The sequence below is a fragment of the Equus caballus genome, chromosome 6 (assembly GCF_041296265.1).
Source record: "Equus caballus isolate H_3958 breed thoroughbred chromosome 6, TB-T2T, whole genome shotgun sequence".
NCBI lineage: Eukaryota > Metazoa > Chordata > Mammalia > Perissodactyla > Equidae > Equus > Equus caballus.
This window is the reverse complement of record NC_091689.1, coordinates 37007981-37028389: the sequence shown is the minus strand read 5'-3', so window position 1 is coordinate 37028389 and position 20409 is coordinate 37007981. Positions and strand designations below refer to the sequence as shown.

Sequence of the window (20409 nt, the reverse complement as noted above, 5' to 3'; positions counted from 1 at the left end):
CACTCCATGTTCTTATCTAACCATGGGCTAGGCAGTTCTCCTCAATCTTTTCTTGTCATTATTGCTCCCTTAAGCCTCTTTTCTAGACATTTCGTTCCTGTAATCACCCACCCTAAAATTTTAACATCATAGATATATTATTTATGTACTTAATGTATTTCTGTGATTTATATATTAAAAAGTGTGATATTTTCATCTCTCAAGAAACTGTTTTTACCTACCAGGGATAGATAGCATCCCCATTGCAAATGCATGTGTTAGAGTAATTTACTCATAAAAAGAAAGGAGGGTAAACAATGAAGTTATATAAACTTGGACCTAACTAAAATTCTAGCTGTACTTCAAACAACTACACAATTCTTCTCTTCTGCATCACCCCCTTGATAAAACGTGTTTATCATTCTTATTAGTAACACAATTACATTTTTCATTTGTCACCTTATTTATTATTCACATATTCCCCACTGGAATTTAAGTTTCATACAAATGCAACACTTGTCTGTAGTATTCAACATTGTATCCCCAGTCCCCGGAACTCTCTAGTACATTGTAGTTAAGGAAGAATATTTTTTGGATAAAAGAAATCAGTGAAAATTTCCTGAACTTAAATGACTGCGGAGCCAGTTTTCAAGTAATAAATATTAACACTATGGGAAAACAATGGGAAAAGCCCTATAGAAACAACATTTAGCTCTTTAGGGTGCTACACTCCTGCCCAAACAAAGTATCACTCTCCTGAGTGACTGAGCTGTTTATTCTTTCCCCAAACATCTCTCTCACTCATGTGTCACTGTCTTTGAAATTCACCCATTTGAATTTCATTTCTTTAGCTCATTGGATCACACTTTTCATGATGCACATAAAAGGGAATACATCTTTGGAAATGAGATCATCAGATGGCTTTTCTCTGGCATAAGAAGAATCAAGAGAGTGCAAGTAACCTAGGAAACAGAGGTCAAGGTATGGATGAAGGGAAGAAAGTGGTCCCCCAAAATGAGGGGAGAATGCCTCAAGGCCAGTCTGTACAATGTGGCCAAGGATTGGTTCTGTGTTTTTGATATTTTCACATCATGCTAGCAAGGAGTATTGCGAAGTGAGAAGAGCAGACAAGGCAGAGTCTAAAAGATTTGATATTGTTGCTTAACCTCATTAACTCTCATTTTCTTCTTGTATAAAATGGAGAAAAGTCCTTTCTAATAAAGAAAGTAAAGCCTTTCTAATAAAACTTGTTGCTACACTAAGAGTGTTAAAGCATGTAGAGAATCTATCAAAATGTGTACCTCATAGTTGGCCTTCAACAAGCATTAGCTCACTGCCCTCCCTTAATGCCTAACATTTTCATTGAATGAAAATGTCATAAAAACCAAAGTATCCTTATACAATAGATCTAAATATTATTTATCTTATTATTTTTCGATTAAATATACTCATTTCCTCATATGTTGTTTTAAGTATCAGAAAAAAATCAGATAGCAGTTGGCTTTCATGAGAGAGTCCTGATGATGAGTGCAAAGAAATATCTTAACATTCCTTAAAATTGTTCACAAACCAGCAAGATTCCACCTACTGAGAATATATAACTGCCTCACATTTCCTCATTCAGTCCTTATACCTTCTGGGTTTGCCTTGACAATTTAGTCTGTGTCTTGTTAATCTTGTCACACCTCCACTGAGCACTCACAGTCACCCCTAAGACAAATCATTGGCCTTAGTTTTCCTCTTCAAGTCATCTCTTTTGTCTTACGGTAGAAATGACACTTTTTCCTATCCTTACACCTGGCTTCTATTCATCGCCTGACAGTCAAAATGAACCACGTCATTTAATCTAGGTTCTGTTGAAGTGTTTAATTTTCATCAGCGATTGCAAACTTGATCATTTTTAATAGATTAAGTGCTGTTTATATTATCTTCCAGGCTTAGACTTTGTGAGAAAATGTTCTATATCTTATGAACTTTAGACAGTCAGGTATAAGTTAGAACACACAATCACCCCAAAGAACAGGTATACCATGCTCTGGCATCACTGTATAGTCAAATTACATAGCTCCGTATGACTAGTGAATTTGAAAAAAGGACATTTGTGAGAGCTAACACAAGTTTGACTCTTACAGTTATAGAAGCTTTGATTTATAAAATATTATATATTAATATAAAATGACCTGATATGTCCCACATGCATAGAGCAGCATTACCACTTAAAGATATTGCTACATTTGACATAAGGTTACAACAAATTTTACACCATCTTTCTTGAAGGATAAAATGAATCATTAAGACTGCAAAAAAGTTCCTTTCCTATATACAACAACATACCACAGACAACTGTGCTTTATGTGAAAGAAAGTAGGACTGAGATTTAGAAGACTTGGATTCAAATTTTGTAGTTGAAAGTCCTGGATGTGTGACTTGAGGCAAATAAATTAGTAAATCTCTCTTGACTTCAATTTGCTACTCTGTAAAATGTGGATAGTAATAATGGGACTACCAATTTACTACATGGATAAGTCACGTAAATGAAGTGAATATGCCTGATAGATAATAAAGTGCTCATTTAATGTAAATATATGTATCACATCTACAAAGCAATAGCTTTGGATCCTGGCCATATGCCTTTTTGCTCAGATTAAGTAAAAGAATGTTTATCTTTGTTCCTTCAAATGGCTTCTCAAGTCTTGGTAAGGGGAAAAAAACTTCTTCTATATTCAAGAAAAACTGTGAGTCATAAGGATATTTAAGAAAATAAGACCAAATTAAGATTAATTTTAAAATTTCTGGCTTAATTTTTGTGCCAAGGAAAAATAGCAGAGATCCATTATAAATTACACTTCTTCCTTTTCTGTGGCCCTCTTTTGCTTTTGATAAATTCCTAGTGTCAAAAAAAATCTTCAGCGATTCTTTCACTCCCCAGCAGTTCCTGCCCCGTACATCTATCAAAGAATATCTATCCTCTTTTTTGCTTTACCAAAGGCTAAGCCAAAAGAAAAGAAGTTCTGAGATCAAGATTCTATGGAAAAGCCAACTCCATCCCAGTCACATACATGTGAACATTCAGTAAAGGAGCAGCGAGCCTGGAGAAAGCATCCTGTAGGATCATCGCACTATGTGTTTATGGTTGTTCTTCTGTTACATCGCCTGAACCTATGCACATGAGCATTGGTGCCATGGTAACGTACATTAAAGCACCTGTCAGAGGGCTTGGCCACTATTAATTACTCAATGAACATTAGTATCTGGGACTTATTTTTCTGTCAGTGATCTTTAAAATTTGTTGATGTTCTTGCACAGTTCATGACAGATGTAATCCTCCCTATTTATATACATCATCACCTTCTCGGCGTGAACAGCCTAAGTTATTCTCATCTTCAACAAAATCCTTGGGGCATTTTTTTTTTTTTGCCTTAAAACAATACAAATTTATTCTCTTATAGTTCTCTTCAGAAATCAGAAATGAGTCTTATGGGGCTAAAACCAAGAGATTGACAGAGCTGATTATTCTGAAGCCTCGGGGAAAGAATTCCTTTCCTTACCTTTTCCACATTTTAAAGACAACCTGCATTCTTATGCTCATAGCCCAGCATCGCATCACGTGTTCTCATTCTGCTGCTGTTGTGACATTGCTTTGTCCTTCTATCATCAATTCTCCCTTTGCCTCTCTCTGTTTTTTCTTTAATTTATTTTGTTGGGGGTATATTGGCTTATAACATTATGTAAGTTACAGGTGTACATTATTATATTTCATTTTCTTTATTGGCTCCATCATATTCACCAATAGTCTAGTTTTTATACATCACCATACATGTGTGCCCCTTTACCCCTTTCACCCTCCCTCATTCCCCACTCCTCTAGTAATCACTAGTCTGTTCTTGTTATGTATGTGTTTGATTACCTTCCACAAATGAGTGTAATCATATGGTACTTGTCTCCCCTTATGTCATGTTTTACCTCCGTGTTTCTCATTCTGTAAATGATGGGATTTAATACGGGAATGAGGATTGCAAAGAATACAGTCACTAACTTGACCACAGGGTAGGTGGCCACAGGACACATGCAGGTGAATATCCAAGGCACAGAAAGAGTACAGGTACAGTAAAGTCGGAGCCACAAGGTGGGAGGTATTTGTGTCATCCTTTGGAGCCATAGGACCTGAGGGAGGTCAGGATGGCTATGAAAGAGATGAGCAGCATGGAAAAAATAAGCAAGCACACTGCGCCACTGTTGGTTACCACAACCATTCCGAGCCCGTAGGAGTCCCTGTACGCAAGTTTCAGCAGTGGGAAGAGATTGCACATGAAGTGGTCAATGACTTTGGGACCACAGAAGGGCAAGTCAAGCATGAAAAGAATCTGCACAGTAGGGTGCAGGAGCCCCCTGATCTAGGCCACTACCACCAGGAGGTGGCACAGCCCCTGTTGCACGAGGTCATATGGTACAGAGGCCTGCAGATGGCCACATAGCTATCATAGACCACGACAATGAGGAGGATGATCTCTGATCCTCCAAGAAAGTGCTCTACAAAGAGCTGAATCAGGCAGCCCCTGAGGAAAATGGTTCTTCTCTGGCACAGCCGGTGGATGTTCATCTTGGGAGTGGTGACAGAGGGATAGGAGGTGTCTATAAAGGACTAGTAAGTAAGAGAGAAGTACATGGGAGCTGAAAGTGTGATGCTGAGGGAGATGGTGATGACAATGAGCAAATGGGCCAGAACGGTAAATAGAAAAATGAACAAAAAGACAATGAAGAGTATTTTCTGCAAGTCTGGATTCTGTGTGAGTCCTAAGAGAATAAATTCAGTCATATTGTTGGGAGGTGTGAGGTGATCCATTCAGGAAGTAACACCTTCCTGCCACCTACATTACCTACAAAGGGATAAAAAAAATCCATAATAATCATGAAGGGGTTGTAGTCTGTATTTCACAGTACAAAAATAGAGTAGTCACTGTAAACATGGAGCATGTCCTTGGCACTCTTTGCCCCAGTAATTGTTTCACTTCTTCCTCATTACCTCCATGTTGCTTTCAATCTCTTCAGACACCTAGTACCTGTCACCTATAAAACCTCTATAGGGCAACATTTGACATGTGGTTTACTGAGAAAATACTATATATCTGACATCTAGATTCTCCTGGTTCCAGCTCTATGACCTATTTTTGTGTGAGGAAGTTTTGCCCTGAGCTAACATCCGTTGTGTATTCTCCTCTATTTTTTTTCCCTTGAGGAAGATTAGCCCTGAGCTAACGCCTGTGCTGATCTTCTTCTATTATGTATGTGGGGTACCTCCAGAGCATGGCAAATGAATGGAATACCTCCGCACTTGGGATCTGAACCTGAGAACCCAGGCCTCCAAAGTAAAATGTGTGGAATTTTAACCACTTGGCCATGGGGCTAGCCCCCTCCAACTTTGTGACTTTGCTTAGTTATTTTGATGTGCTGTGCTTCCAAACCCTCCTCTGTGTCTGTGAGCTTACAAATCACAACTCTCAGATAGATTTTATAAGGTAAAAGTCATTCCCATTTCCAGGAGAATTTACATTTGAACCCACGGCTCTAACTGTGGAAAGAAAGACGTGGTCAATAACTATTTGTCAGAAGTAGACAGATCAGGGAAACAAATAAGTCATGGGTGACACACACTCCCTAGTACCTACCAAAACACTATGCTATTCACATGTGTTTTCTTGCTGTGCCTAGCACAGTGCCTGGCATAACATCTGCAATGCCTGGCGCCTATTGGGTGATGAATAAATGCTGGGTGAATTATCACACTTCCTACATCTTCATTTGTAAAAATATGCACGCTTATCCAGCTATAAACCTAGGATTTCCAGCCTTATCATCCTCCCACTCTATTTATCACTACCCTCTACTTTATGAGAAACACACTTTTGAAAGGAAGCTGCCTTCCAATTTAATAGTTTCTGACACACTTTATAGAATAAGTAGGAAAATATTAATTGCCTTAAGGAAAGAGTATGTTATTGGGTCATTTTACTTTTAAGATAACTATAGTGTTTGTTAATTAATAGTTTTTATTCTTCAAAATTCTGTTCCAAATACAATTTAACATAGTGAAATTCAGGAAATTTCCAGCTTCAGTAGACAGGGGTAAAAAAAAAATTCTTGGGTAGGTGTTCAATACAGAAGGATCTGTCAAGCAAAGGAAACCCGTATTTTTGAACTGTAAAAATAGGAACTTAGTGTGGAGAACAGAAAGAAAGAGTGTGCTAAATAAAGTTCTCTACATATATACACACAGACACAAACACATTTAAAATCTATTACTTACTATAAGTACCTATTACATGTCCACTCAGTCAATTTATTGGACACTTGCTATGTATATTAACCTATATATGTCCACACAAAGTCTTAAAAAGTGTTCCTGTTAAATACCTTTGGAAATCCCTCCCCCCAACATTTTATTACAAATGGCAGCAGGTCGTCCATCCATGAGATCCTCTCACTCCTTTGTGTGTCTGCCATATGCATTCTCACATCATCTTCTCCCAACCTCCATAACATCCATCATCCATCATTCCTGGTTATAGGAAATCACTTTACTAATAGAATGAGGAGGTTTGGGGACATAAATTTCCCAAAGGAAAGAAAAGAGGAAACATAAATATAAGAAATTGTACTCTGCAAAAAGGTTTCTTTTCCTTTCAAAGATAGTGGAAAAGAACATTACTATTTAATTATACAAAATAGAGATCTTATACTTATGTGAGAACAAAGTGCATAGCTTTGCTGCATTTTCTTATTCTGAGGTGAACTCTCCAACAGATCAGAAAAGAGTATAGTGACATAAATTAAAAATAAGATATAACTAATAAAAGTGATTTAGAAATAACTATGAAGAAATACAAATTACTTTCTCCTTTTTCTTTGACTCCACAATAACCTTTCTAGGAATAAACCTTAAAGGAAAATATTTTTAAAAGAGAAAAAAATTATGTATAAATATTTTAAATACAATGATTAAAAGCTGTGGAAAATGAGAAACTACATGGAAATTCCAACATTAGAGAAATGGATAAGTAAAATATAGTGAATATATTTGAATAATATGTAGTTTTCAATAGAGATATTTTAAAAATTATGAGATATCACAGCAAAATTTTTACATTGTAATATTAAGTGGGGAAAAACTTGGATGCAAACTTGAATAGGTAATACGATTCTAACTATTTTAAATATATATCAATAAGCACAAAAGACCTCAAAATATTTTTACTCCTAAGTTGTTAGTACTGTCCTTTATTCTATCTTTCTTGATACCTGACATGCTGAAGAAGAGATTTAAACCTCAGATTGGTGGGGGTGAGGGGTAATTATATGACTTGTAAGATCCATTGAAATCTCAGATTCTATAATTAAATGACCTCCTGGAAAAAATAACCTCACTATGAACTTGTATGACGTAGCTTCATGGCCAGGGCCCCAGGGAGCTGTTACTTCACCAAGAACAAAGTAAAGTTGTAAGATTAAAATGCCAATTAGGGGCCGGCCCCATGGCTGAGTGGTTAAGTTAGGACACTCCACTTCAGCGGCTGAGTGTTTTGTCGCTGGTTTGGATCCTGGGTGTAAACATGGCACCGCTCATCAGGCCATGCTGAGGCCACATTCCACATAGCAAAACCAGAGGCACTCACAACTAGAGTATACAACTATGTACTGGGAGGCTTTGGGGAGAAGAATAAAAAAAAAAGAAGATTGGCAACAGATGTTAGCACAGGTGCCAATCTTTAAAAATAAATAAATAAATAAAATGCCAACTAGCTGAGCTAAAATAAGCATCTTTGTTGATTTATAAATGGCATCTCTGGATACGACCTTTCTCTTCAGCCTTAAAAGTGCTAACATATATCCTATTAGTAGGTAAATTCTGTGAAGTTTCTTAGCTATGGCTAATTAGACCTCAGGGTATTTCACCAGCATTAGCAGATCTTGCCAACAACCCAATTATTTCACATCACTTAACCAAACATCAGTTAACTTATAGCACTCATCTTTAATTTTTTAACTCCTTCCTTAAGTCTACATGAAGACAAAACACCATGAAAAGAGAAAAATAAAAGCCAACCACTTATGAACTTGTATCTTTGATAACAGACTTACTATGTAGTCTGGATATTTGGATGCATAAATTAAACATTTAGGTGGTTAATTATCTGACTCTTACATTTTTCATTATAATATTTTTAAATCAATCTAACATTGATAGCGATTGTAATTTTTTTTAAAGATTGGCACCTGCACTATCATCTGTTCCCAATCTTCTTCTCATTTTTTCCTTCTTCTTCTCCCCAGTCCCCCCAGTACATAGTTGTACATTCTAGTTGTGAGTGCCTCTGGTTTGCTATGTGACACACCACCTCAGGATGGCTTGATGAGTGGTGCCATGTCTGTGCCCAGGATCAGAACCAGCAAAACCCTGGGTTGCCAAAGCAGAGTGCGTGAACTTACCCACTCAGCTATGGGGCCATCCCCAATCATAACTTTTAAATATTGTTTTCAGATGTACATTAAGTGATTGTTGTGAAACCTGTTGGTACTATGCACCACGTAAAGTTTACAGTACTTTTTCAAAGTAGTTGTTTATTTTGCCAGTTCTGGAATTAGATTAACATGATAATTATGAAAATAGTACAGGTACAGTGGTGGGTAGAAACATTGCTTTAGAACCAAACATCTGTCTAGTCTAGCTCCCCAAGGCCTAGAGTAGTGTGAAAAAGGAAAAAGAAGAGTTAGGTCTAAATCAGTCTGTTGTCCATGAAGGTAGTTTTTCAAAAGAAGAGTTCCCAGAGCTATACCAGAAAACTCTGTTTGCACAATACAGATCCAAGGACAGAGTGGTTTAAAACCCTGGAGAGACAGCAACACAGATTTTCAAACTGGAGGGGTAAGCCAGAATGAAAGCAGAATAAAAAGGAGGTAAGTGAAAACTTTTCCCAAGTTGTTGGTTGGAGAAAGTGGTTGTGCTGTGTATTCCATCTAAGTGGGGTCTTCTTTTCAGGGCTGACCCTAAAGAAAAGGAAGATGGAAGTTGAGGAATTTTATTCTCTGCCCTCCTTCCAGGACATCAGGAGGAATATAAACACACCTTCACATACTCACATACAATGACACTGAGTGAAGAGATTCTAGACTGGAAAAATAATCTGATGTTTTCTCCATTTCTTGAACTAATTTTTAAGTCAAAATATCACTTTCCTGAACTTGCTGTTTTTGTATTACCTGACCAGAACAAAAAAAACTGAGTTATTTACCTACTTCATAGTTAAAAAAGGAAAATTCTCTTCCTAATGTTCTAGGCTGATAAGAAGAACTAATTTATGATAAACCCAAAACAAATCCAAAAGTATCACCTTATATACTGAGCAGAGATAGTTCACTGTCTTGATTCCCCAGGATCAGCTCACAGGTATATTGATTCAACTCTCAGTATTAGGGTGACAATTAGACAGGATGTAGAAATTAGGATTAGAAATGTATCAATATCATAAAAAGGTTTAACTTAGAATATTTTCGTTCTTAAGGCTTTGATTTTTTATGCCTTAAACGAGGAACCTGAAACTCATAGCACGTCATTCTGCCTCTTTCCAACTCATAATATTCCTTTTAGATTGTATCTTCTCTGTTAAAGCGTGTATTCAAGTATTTTGTCTATTTTAATGATTGCATTTGCTTTTCTATACAGTCATGCAACACTGAATGAAGGGGATAAATTCTGAGAAATGCATCACTAGGCAATTGGTCATTGTGCAAACATCATAGAGTGTACTTACACAAACCTAGATGGTACAGCCTGCTACATACCTAGGCTACATGGTACTAATCTTATGGGACCACTGTCTAATGAATATGGGGTCCATCATTGAATGAAACATCATTATGCAGTGAATGACTGTACCTTAGTTGTAAGTATTCTTTATATATTATTGATGTAAAACTATCATCAGATATATAATTTGTACTTTTTGTTTGTAAATTTAGGTCTATGATCCATTTTGAGTTAATGATGTGTTTGGTCTGAAGTATAGGTTTTAGTTCATCCTTTTTGCATGTGAGTAGTCAATTAATTTTTACTATTTATTGCAAAGAGTATCCTTCCCCAATAAATAGCCTTGGTAGCTTTGACAAAAAGCAATCAGCCATTATGTGTTTATTATTGGATCACTGATTCTTTTACATTGATATATTTGTCTACGTTATACCAGTACCAATTAACATGTTTTGTAATTTTCAGGATTAAGTACTGTTCTTTCATTAAATTCAATTCTAAGTATTTTTATGTTATCATGAATCACATAGTTTTCTTAATTTCACATTCAGATATTATTTTGCTACTATTTAGAAATAAAATTGTTTTTCATATAATGATTTTGTATCTTGTGACTGTGATGAACTCAGTTATTCTAGTGGTTTTTGTGTGTGTATGTGGAATGCTTACGATTTTCTACTTATAAGATCATGAAGTCTGTGAATAAAATCAGTTTTACTTCAACTTCAGATGACTGACTGATTTATTAATCTATCATCTATCTGTCCATCTATCTATATGTCATCTATGTATCTATCTACCTTTTTAAATATCTATCTATCATCAGTACTGAGAGTGGACCTCCAGCATTATATTTTTACTTTAAGGGGAAATCACTCACTCCTTAAACATTAAGTGTGCTGCAAGAAGAATGTTTGGTAGGTTGAAGTAACTTTCTCTATTTCTACTTTGCTCAGACTATTTTTTTGTATCTTAAATCGGTGTTGGATTGTCTCAAACACTTTTTCTGCAATTATTGAGGTGGCTATATGGTTTTTGTGTTTTATTTTACAGAATTGATGTGTTACAGTAATTGCTTTTCGTTTGTTAAATCCACCTTGCATTCCTGGGATAGATCTTACTTGGTTGTGATTTATTACTCTTTAAGCGCATTATTGGATTTATTTTGCTAATATTTTTGCTGAGAATATTTGTATCTACAAATGTGAGAGATATCATATTCTGTTTTCTTTCCTCATGTTTCTTTTTTGACTTTGTTATCAGGGTAATACTGCCTTAATAAATAAATTGAAAAGAAGATCTCTTACATGAGCTAATCAACAGTTGCTATTATTTTTTATATAGATGTTTAGTAAATTTAGGTAGTGAAGCCATCTGTGTCTAGATATTGGTAGGAGTGAAAAATATTTTAATTACAAATTCAATTTATTTATTTTTATATGTCTATTCAGATTTCTATTTCTTCTTTTGTCAATTTTGGTAATTTTTCCTTTTAGGAATTTGTCCTTATCATCTAAGTTGACTAATGTGTTTGCGTATGTTGTTTATAATATTTGCTATAGTCATTTTAATTTCTACAAGGTCAATATGCTTCCTGCTTATATTAATTTGTATCTTATCTGCTTTTTGTTAAATTCTAGATAAAATTTTATAAATTTTACTGATCTTTTCAAGCTCAAACTCTGATTTTCTCCATTGTTTTTCATCTTTCTATTATTGGTGCGCATGCCAGTCTTTATAATATGCTTCCTTTTCCTTTTTGTTTGTTTGTTTTTAGTTCATCATTCTTTTTCTAGCTTCTAAATGTGGAAGCTAAAGTTCTAGTTTTGAGATATTTCTTCTTTTCTAATATAGGTATTTAAGACCTAGATTTCCCTCTAAGTACTTTAGAAATATCTTTTAAAATTTTATAGATTGTGTTTTTATTTTCATTCAATTCAAAATTTTCTACAATTTCTCTTGTTTGACCTTTGGCTTATACAGAAGTGTGTTGTTTAATTTTGAGAGTCTTGTCTATATTCTGCATACAAATTCTTTATCAGATGTGTGCTTTGAAAGACATTCTTCTATTGTATGTCTAACTTTTCCATTCTTTCAACAGTGGCTTTTGAGGAGCAAATGTTTTAATTTTGATGTCATCTCACTTACCATTTTTCTTTTATTCGATTATGATTTCGGATTTAAATCTAAGAAATGTTTGTCTAATGTAAAATTACAAGGAATTTTTCTCATGTTTTCTTCTGGAAGCTTTAAAATTTGATTTTACATTTAGTTCTACTACCATTTGAGTTAATTATTTTATGTGGTATGATTTACCAACTGAAGCCCATCTTTTGCACATGGATATTTAAGGGATGTAGCATCTTTTGTTAAAAGACTGTCTTTTCTCCATTGTACACACTTTGCATCTGTGGAAAATGATCTGATCATTTAGATGTGTGTCTGTATTTGGATCCTCTGCTCTGTTACATCGGTCTATATGTTTATACTTTGAATACCACATTGCCTTAGTTACTTTTTTTTATAGTAAGTTTAGAAATCAGGTAGTGAGGGACCGGCCCCGTGGCTGAGTGGTTAAGTTCGTGTGCTTCACTTCGGCAGCCCAGTTTGTCGCCAGTTCAGATTCTGGGTGCAGACATGGCACTGCTCATCAGGCCACATCAAGGTGATGTACCACATGCCACACCTAGAAGGACCTGCAACTAAAATATATGACTATGTACCACGGGGCTTTGGGGAGAAAAAAATAAAATAAAATAATCTTTAAAAGAATTAAGAAATCAGGTAGTGAGATTCTTTCAATGATCTTGTGAATTTCAATATTTGTTTTTTCTAGTTTTGACTGTATATAAATGACGAATCAGCTGGTTAATTAATAAAAAAAGTCTTATTGAGATCTTGGCTGGGATTTCATTGAATCTATTAATCAATTTAGGGAGTCTTACTATCTTAACAATATATACTCTTTCAATCAATACATTTAAGATCGCTATGAATAATGGTGAATTGACTTCTTCCTTATTTTATGCCCTCCTTATCCTTAGTAATATTTCTTGTTCTAAAGTCTACTTTGTTTTATATTAATATATTCATGAATGATATATTTTATATCTTTTTATATTTAACACAATATGTCTTTACAATTAAGAAGATTTATTTAGATAGTCCGGAGTTTTTTATGTGTCCAGTATGACAACCTCCATCTTTAAATTGGGTGTCTAGTCTATTATGGTTAATGTAATTACTTACATGGCTGAATTAAATCTACCATCTTTATACCTTATCTCTATGTGTTTAATCTATCCTGTGTCTTTCATTTTTGTCTTCTTTGGAAAGAATTTTTCTATGATTCCCCTTATTTTCCCTCCTCTATTGACTTCATATTTTTATTTCTTTAAAATAAAAATGGTTTTCTAAGAGTTTACAAAGACTCTTTTAAAATAAAGTATAGGTCTTCTATGGACTTAAAGAACAGTAAACTTACAGGTTCTCTTATCATGCTACTATTATATATTTTACTTGTACAGACTCTGTAAATGTCATTTTATGCTACTTTTTCCCTTCAGACAATCAGATGCCTTTTAGAACAATAAAAATATGAAAAAAATACATTTATTCATTGTGCAATTACCAGTGTTCATTTCCTTGTGTAGCTTGAATTTTCTGTCTGGTAGTATTTTCCTTCTCCCTGAATAACTTATTTTAATATTTCTAGTAATACATGCCTACAGGTAATAAATTCTGTCAGTTTCTGTTAGTCTCAAAAAAAGTTTTTTTGTCTGCCATTTGTGAAAGATATTTTCACGTGTATACCATTCTGGAGTGACTGATTTTTTGTTGTTTCCCCTTTAACATTTTCAACTTTCTGTCCATTTATTCTGACTTTCACATTTTCTACAATGAAATGTGCTATAATGCTTAACTTTTTCCTTTAGATCAGCTGTTCTAAAATAGAATTGGTTTTATACCCAATTGCATCCTCCCCATCCCAACAAGCACAAAGAGGACATTTGACAACACATGGAATGTCTTTAATTTTCCCAACTGCAAGGGAGTACTGCTGGCATCTACGGTGAAGAGGTCACAGACACTGCTAAGCAGCATACAATGCACAGGAATGTGCCTCACAACAAAAATCACCCAGTGCAAAATGCCAATATTTCTGAGTTTGAAAAGCCCTGTTCAATATATAATGCTTCTTGTATTCAATATTTTTTCTTTTACTTTTGTTCTTTTGTGTTTTATTGTGTGTGTATGTTTTCTTTTTGCTTTGTATTTTCTGAGCTTTCTTGATTTGTTTTGGCTATCTTTTTTAATTTTGGAATGTTCTTAGCCATTATCTCTACACATATTCCCTCTGCCCTAACCTCCTTCTCTTTTGCTTCTGAGTTTCAAATTATAGTATTTTTTACTATTTTATATTGGTACCCAACTCTTTGATGCTTTCTTTGATCCTTTTTATTCTTTGCATGTAATTTTGTGTGTTTTCTATTGTTCTATCTTTAATTTCACTAGTTCTTTCCTCATCTAGGTTGAAGCAGTTTTTGTGCCCCTTAAAAATACCCTTTATTGAACCTTCCTACACTGCTGATGGGAATGCAAACTGGTGAAGCCACGATGGAAAACATTATGAAGATTTCTCAAAAAATTAAAAATAGAAATCCCATAAGACCCAGCCATCCCACTACTGGTTATCTATCCAAAGAACTTGAAATCAGCAATGCCAAAAGTCCCATGCACCCCTATGTTCATTGCAGTGTTATTTACAATAGCCTAGACATGGAAGTAACCTAAGTGCCCATCAAGTGATGATTGGATAAAGAAGATATGGTATATGTACACAATGGAAGACTACTCAGCCATGAAAAAGGATAAAATTGTCCCATTTACAACAACATGGATGGACCTTAAGGGTCTTATGTTAAGTGAAATAGGCCAGATAGAGAAAGACAATCTCTGTATCACTCCACTCATAAGTGAAGTTAAACGTGTAGACAAAGATAACAGATAAGTGGTTACGAGGGGAAAGAGAGGTGCAGGATGGGCACAAAGGGTGACATGGTGCACCTAAAACACGACCGACAAACAATAATGTACAACTGAAATTTCACAAGCTGGTACACTATCATAATCTCAATAAAAATTTTAAAAGATATCCTTTATCTCTGTTATTTTTCATTTTTTTCTAGCACCTTTATTTGATTCAGTTTCATAGTTCCATGACGTTGCTGAAATCCCTGTCTATCCATTCGTGTTTTCTACCTTTCCACTAGAGCCCACAGGAGTCATATGTATTTTAGATTGCCTGTCTGTTACTTCTAACGTCTAGGTCATAGCTGAATCTAATTCTGTTAATATCTTTGTCTTTTTGTAGTGAGTTATTTTCTTCCACTTTTTTGTGTGCCAGATAATTTTTGCTTAAGAATGGATATGGTTTTTAGAACAATAGACACTGAAGTAAATGATAGTTATGCCTGGAAATTAACTCACTTTTTGCATAACATTAAGTGTGGGAGTTGAGCTGGCCTTCAGTGTTGATACAATGGGTACCTCAATGTACCAAAATATCCAAATTCCTCTAGTGTTACCTTATACTTAGGATGGGGCTTGGCCTACAAGATATGTTTAATATCTAATTAACTTTAAGCTGTAAGCCTTCTCTTTGCACATATACCCCAGAGAGGCTCTCTCTCCTGATATTTCCCCCTCCCATACCAATGGAATGCTATTACTGGTAACTCTACGGTTGTGTTGGTTAGTTGCACAGTGACCCAAGCTATCCAATGGGTTTCAAAAATGTTTTCAATTTGCAGAATATCTAGCTTTTTGTACTGTAATATTGAGAGCAAATCTCTTTCTGGCTTGCTACCTCCTACACTTAAGCCAAAAGCCTGGTAATATTGACTTAAGAAAAATTCAACCAAGTGAAACAGTAACATGTTTTTAAAAATTGTTCTTTAATAAATCATACTAAAGCCTTTTTCATAAATTTCTGAGAAACTAAACAAGTGAATTTCTCTAATGATTGCACAATTCCATTTCAAAACTAGAATATTAACAGATGCACCTTAAATGACAAATGAAATGGATATAATTCTATTTAGTAAACTGTTAAAGTAATCATTAGTGATAAGGGTTTAGAGGTCTTTTGACTTAATATGTGTGTGATGTTAAAAAATATGGAGTGACAGCCCTATTACTCAAAAAACCACAGCTGTGTTCCCATCCTTCTTTTTGTAAGATGATCAAATTTATGTATACTGAAATCTGTATTATTTTAGTAGTAAAAATACTCATCCATGGATAATTTTAAATTGAAATAAAAGTGAAATTCATCTCAATCAATACCATTAAGATATGCATTTCCAGGGACATTTTATAGTTTACTTTTGAAAATTTTACAAAAATTTGTAACATAGTTAAGTTATTGAATAGGACCAATATAATGATCATTATAATGATAGGTGTGTGTAGACAAAAATCACTTATAACTTTATTAACAAATGAAATAAATGGTCAACATACATATATTTTGGGTGCAAAGTAATATGCTAGTGTGATTATTAAAGGATACAATTCTGGAGAGTGGGTGGATTTAAACATGATTCCTGGGACAAAAGAAATGACAGGAAATCTGATGATCTGTATATTTCAGATTAATTATTATGAACATAACATAACCACAGTATGCATTGGACATTAGATTTTTCTTCTTCACTTAAACTTATTATAAGTTATTTTTGAAGTCATTTGAAAATTCTAAGAGATTTATAAATTAAAAAATTAACTTATTTAAGAAGCACATGAGTTAAAAAAGCTTGAACAAAACTAATAAAAACCTAGCTCTATAGCAGCTATAGAAGTTATCAAAGATAATTTGAAATTTAAAGTTAGAAAATGAAAGCATATGAACTTTTATATCAGTATTTAATGAAAGGTATTAAGGCCTGCAAGGTTGAATTCTCAAATTATTGTCTTGATTGTGTCACCTATTAATTTTAAAACAGTTGTCAGAGAACTTAAACAATATATATCTCCATTTCCTCAGAATAAAATTAAGGGGATTGTGTCTCTGAATTCACAAAAATTTAGTCATCCTTTGCCAAGATAGAAAAGATTTATTCTCTGAAAATGGATTGTTTATCATTGATTCCCAGCAAAATTTGTACAACTTTTCTGCTAGGTAGCTATCATTGTTCTAGTTTATTTAAATATCAAATAAATGACAATGTGTAGAAGAAGATGGTTTATTTGTGAATACAGAAAACAATGTTGGATATTTCTTCTCTAAATATCAACAATAAAAAGGTGATATTAATTTATCATTTTAAGTTTAAAATCATACAATCATATCAAATTATTTCATTGAACCAACATAAAATTGTTGCCTAGTTTTAATTTTACCCTTATAAAAACTGCTAGAATTTCTTTTCTCAATATATTACTGTCTAAATTTGGAATTTTATTCAGACAAAAAGTATAAAAGGGAAAACTGATGTTTAAGAATTTCAAGCAAGGGGCTGGCCCCGTGGCCAAGTGGTTGGGCTCACGGGCTCCGCTGCAGGCGGCCCAGTGTTTTGTTGGTTTGAATCCTGGGTGTGGACATGGCACTGCTCATCGAACCATGCTGAGGAAGCGTCCCACATGCCACAGCTAGAAGAACCCACAACAAGGATATACAACTATGTACTGGGGGGCTTTGGGGAGAAAAAGGAAAAAATAAAACCTTAAAAAAAATTTCAAGCAAAACTGATAATAGAAGAGATAAAAGAAAAGATCAAAGTGATGTAATAAAGTGTCCACATTAGATACCTGTGTCTATGATGGCATCTTATAATAAATATTACCGTGTTACTGGGAAAATTAATCCTCCCTCATATGCACAATAATCTGGATTTGATTTTTTCTTTGTTTAGATTATAATTAAAAATTAGAGTTAATTTAAAGCAACATTCACATTCCAGGAAAGCAAACAGCTCTCAAAACTTACAACAAATCCGTTGAATTATTTTATGAAGACTGCCTAGAGAGTCCTGATGGAGAAAACTAAGATATACTCATGGTCAAGCTGCCATAATAGCAATAATAATAACAATAATAATAATAATATATTTACAGTGATTGGTAGGTGATATAAATGAAGCATATAATATGAAACATGAATATATTTTCTTTTTTTTGTTCTATTTGAAGAAGCAAGCTAATACACCTAAATCTCTTATAAATATTTTCATCCTGTACACTGGAACATTTTTAGAGATCATTTAGAACAGTAGCTAAAAGTCATGCAAATTTTCATTCTTTTAAGCACCTAACAATATACCCTGTGTGCATAGAGCATACAATAGTAGCTCAAAATATTTGTTTAGTAATTGAGATTGTTATATGCACTTATCTCTTGAACATAGTTCATGCTCTTTACTCCTGCATAAAACTAGTATCTTTCTCCTTTGTTTCTCTTAATAACTTTCTTATCCTTCAGAGTCAGGTAAAGGAGGCATGCAATTATGAAACAATCCCTCTCACAGCCACAAATGATTTTACAATCTCTCTCCCCACCAACACTTTTATTATATTTACTAACAACTCTGGATGTGAGGTTCTTGAAAGTGAGACTACATCTTTTCCTGTTATCTATGTCACTAAATTTAAAACACAAAATTGTTTTCCTATTTAGCACCTATAACTTTTAAATTATCAAGGAAGAAATAATAACAGAACTAGCATTTATGGCACATATACTATATGCCAGATATGTTGTCTATGATTTATTTTGTTCCACATATCACTTTATGAGCTAAGTCATATTACATCATTTTTTTAACTAAAGCCGGAGTCAGGACAATTGATCTTCTCTGGTTTATACCATCAGATTTGGTCTCTTTAACTTAAAATTCATTGTCTTTTCATTGTAAATGTTCTTTCTTTTTGAAAATCTAAAGTGATTTTTAAAAGTGAACTCTTGATACAAAGTTCATTACAAAATCAGAAAGATGTTCTGCAAAAACTGAAGTAAATATTTACCAGTATATGCATTTGAAATGAAGAAATTGTTTTCATTATTTTGCTGATGGTCTCCTTGACTTCTTTATTTCTCAGACTCTAAATAAGAGGATTCAACATGAGGATCACTACTTTGTGTAAAACACAGAGGCCATTTTGACTGTGTACCTGGAGTTATTGGAGTTGGGTACCTAACGGAGGAAGAAAATGGCGGCATGGAAGATGGTGATGGTGGTCAGGTGTGAAGCACAGGTGGAAAAGACTGTGCAGCATCCACCAACTGAAAGCATCTTCAGGGTCATGACAGTGAAAACATAAGACATGAGAATGATGAGCAATGTACTCACCTCATTAAAGGTGGCAACAATAAAGAAATAATTGGCTGAGATAAGAATCAGAGCAAGAAAGGGAAATCAAGGAGGACAGCTCAGAGAAGTGATTGATTATACTGACACCTTGTAAAGATAACTTAGCACAACACATGAGTAGCAAAGAATATGCTAATCCCCATGCATATGCTACAAGTACTAGCACAGCACAGAGTTTCTGTGACATCGAAACTGTGTAGCACAGAGTGTTGCAAATGGCCACAAAGTGGTCATAGGCCATCACAGCAAATGGAATTAATTCAGTCATCACAAAGGTGCAAAATAAAAAGAATCACCCCATATGTTCTGAAAATAAAATGGTTCTGTCTTCTGCAAGTAGGGTCACCAGAATCATGGGTGTAATGATGGAGGAATAGCAGAAATCCACAAATGAGAAATAGCTTAGAAAAAAGTACTTGGGGATGTGTAGTTTGGGGTTAGTTTTGATAATCACAATCATTCGAAGATTTCTTACCACACTGAGGCTGTAAATGACCAGAAACATCACAAAGAGGGGGGTTAGCAGTTCTGGGAAATATGAGAAGCCCAAGAGGGAGAATATGGCCCCAGCAGTTATATTTCTCTGTTGCAAATATTTTTCCTGATGGTAGGATCTGAAAATCAGTCTTAGAAATAATACATTATGGAGAACAATTGGCACGTGAAGCATGCTTAACTTTCTTCTCTGTAGAATATAAGGTGAGACAGAATAGATGTGTTATAATCCTGATAGGTGTTAAGTATCCAAGACAGAAATACCTAATGATTCAGAAAAGAATTCCTAGTTAATTTTACTTTTTCAAAAATTATAAAACAACTCTATTCGTGTTCTGAAATATAATTCTAAGACTTAAGAATGTAATTATGAACTCAAGAATTTAAATAGTGGTGCCGCCCTGTGCCTGAGTGGTTAAGTTCGCTCTCTCCACTTTGGTGGCCCAGAGTTTTGCCAAGTCAGATCCTGGGTGCAGACCTAGCACTGCTCATCAGGGCATGCTGAGGTGGGGTCCCGCGTAGCACAACCAGAAGGACATAGAACTAGAGTATACAACTATGTACTGGGGGGCCTTTGGGAGAAGAAGAATTAAAAAAAAGAAGTTTGGCAACAGATTTTAGCTCAGTTGCCAATCTTTAAAAAATAAAAAAGAAGTTAAATGGTAACATGTAATCAAATCCTCATGTAAGGCATTCTGATCTTATTGAATTCATGAATTTCTTCAAAGAAATGTCTAGTGAAATGAAAAAAAATGTTTTTTC

General features: G+C 34.5%; 1 long non-coding RNA gene and 1 pseudogene across 3 annotated transcripts in view; one reads left to right on the top strand and one right to left on the bottom strand.

The window, feature by feature from the left end:
- Positions 1–11311, top strand: part of LOC138924609 (uncharacterized) — a 31950-nt gene extending 20639 nt beyond the window's left edge. Inside the window, exons 3-4 of one of the 3 annotated variants that reach the window (XR_011439598.1) lie at positions 8837–8931; positions 9014–11311. This is a non-coding gene — a long non-coding RNA (uncharacterized lncRNA). Of the gene's footprint in view, positions 1–830; positions 1028–8836 lie in introns of those variants that run through there. The other 2 variants (XR_011439597.1, XR_011439599.1) reach the window with 2 other exon arrangements.
- LOC138924516 (olfactory receptor 4C3D-like) lies at positions 3883–4822 on the bottom strand (annotated as a pseudogene).
- Positions 11312–20409: the final 9098 nt, after the last annotated feature.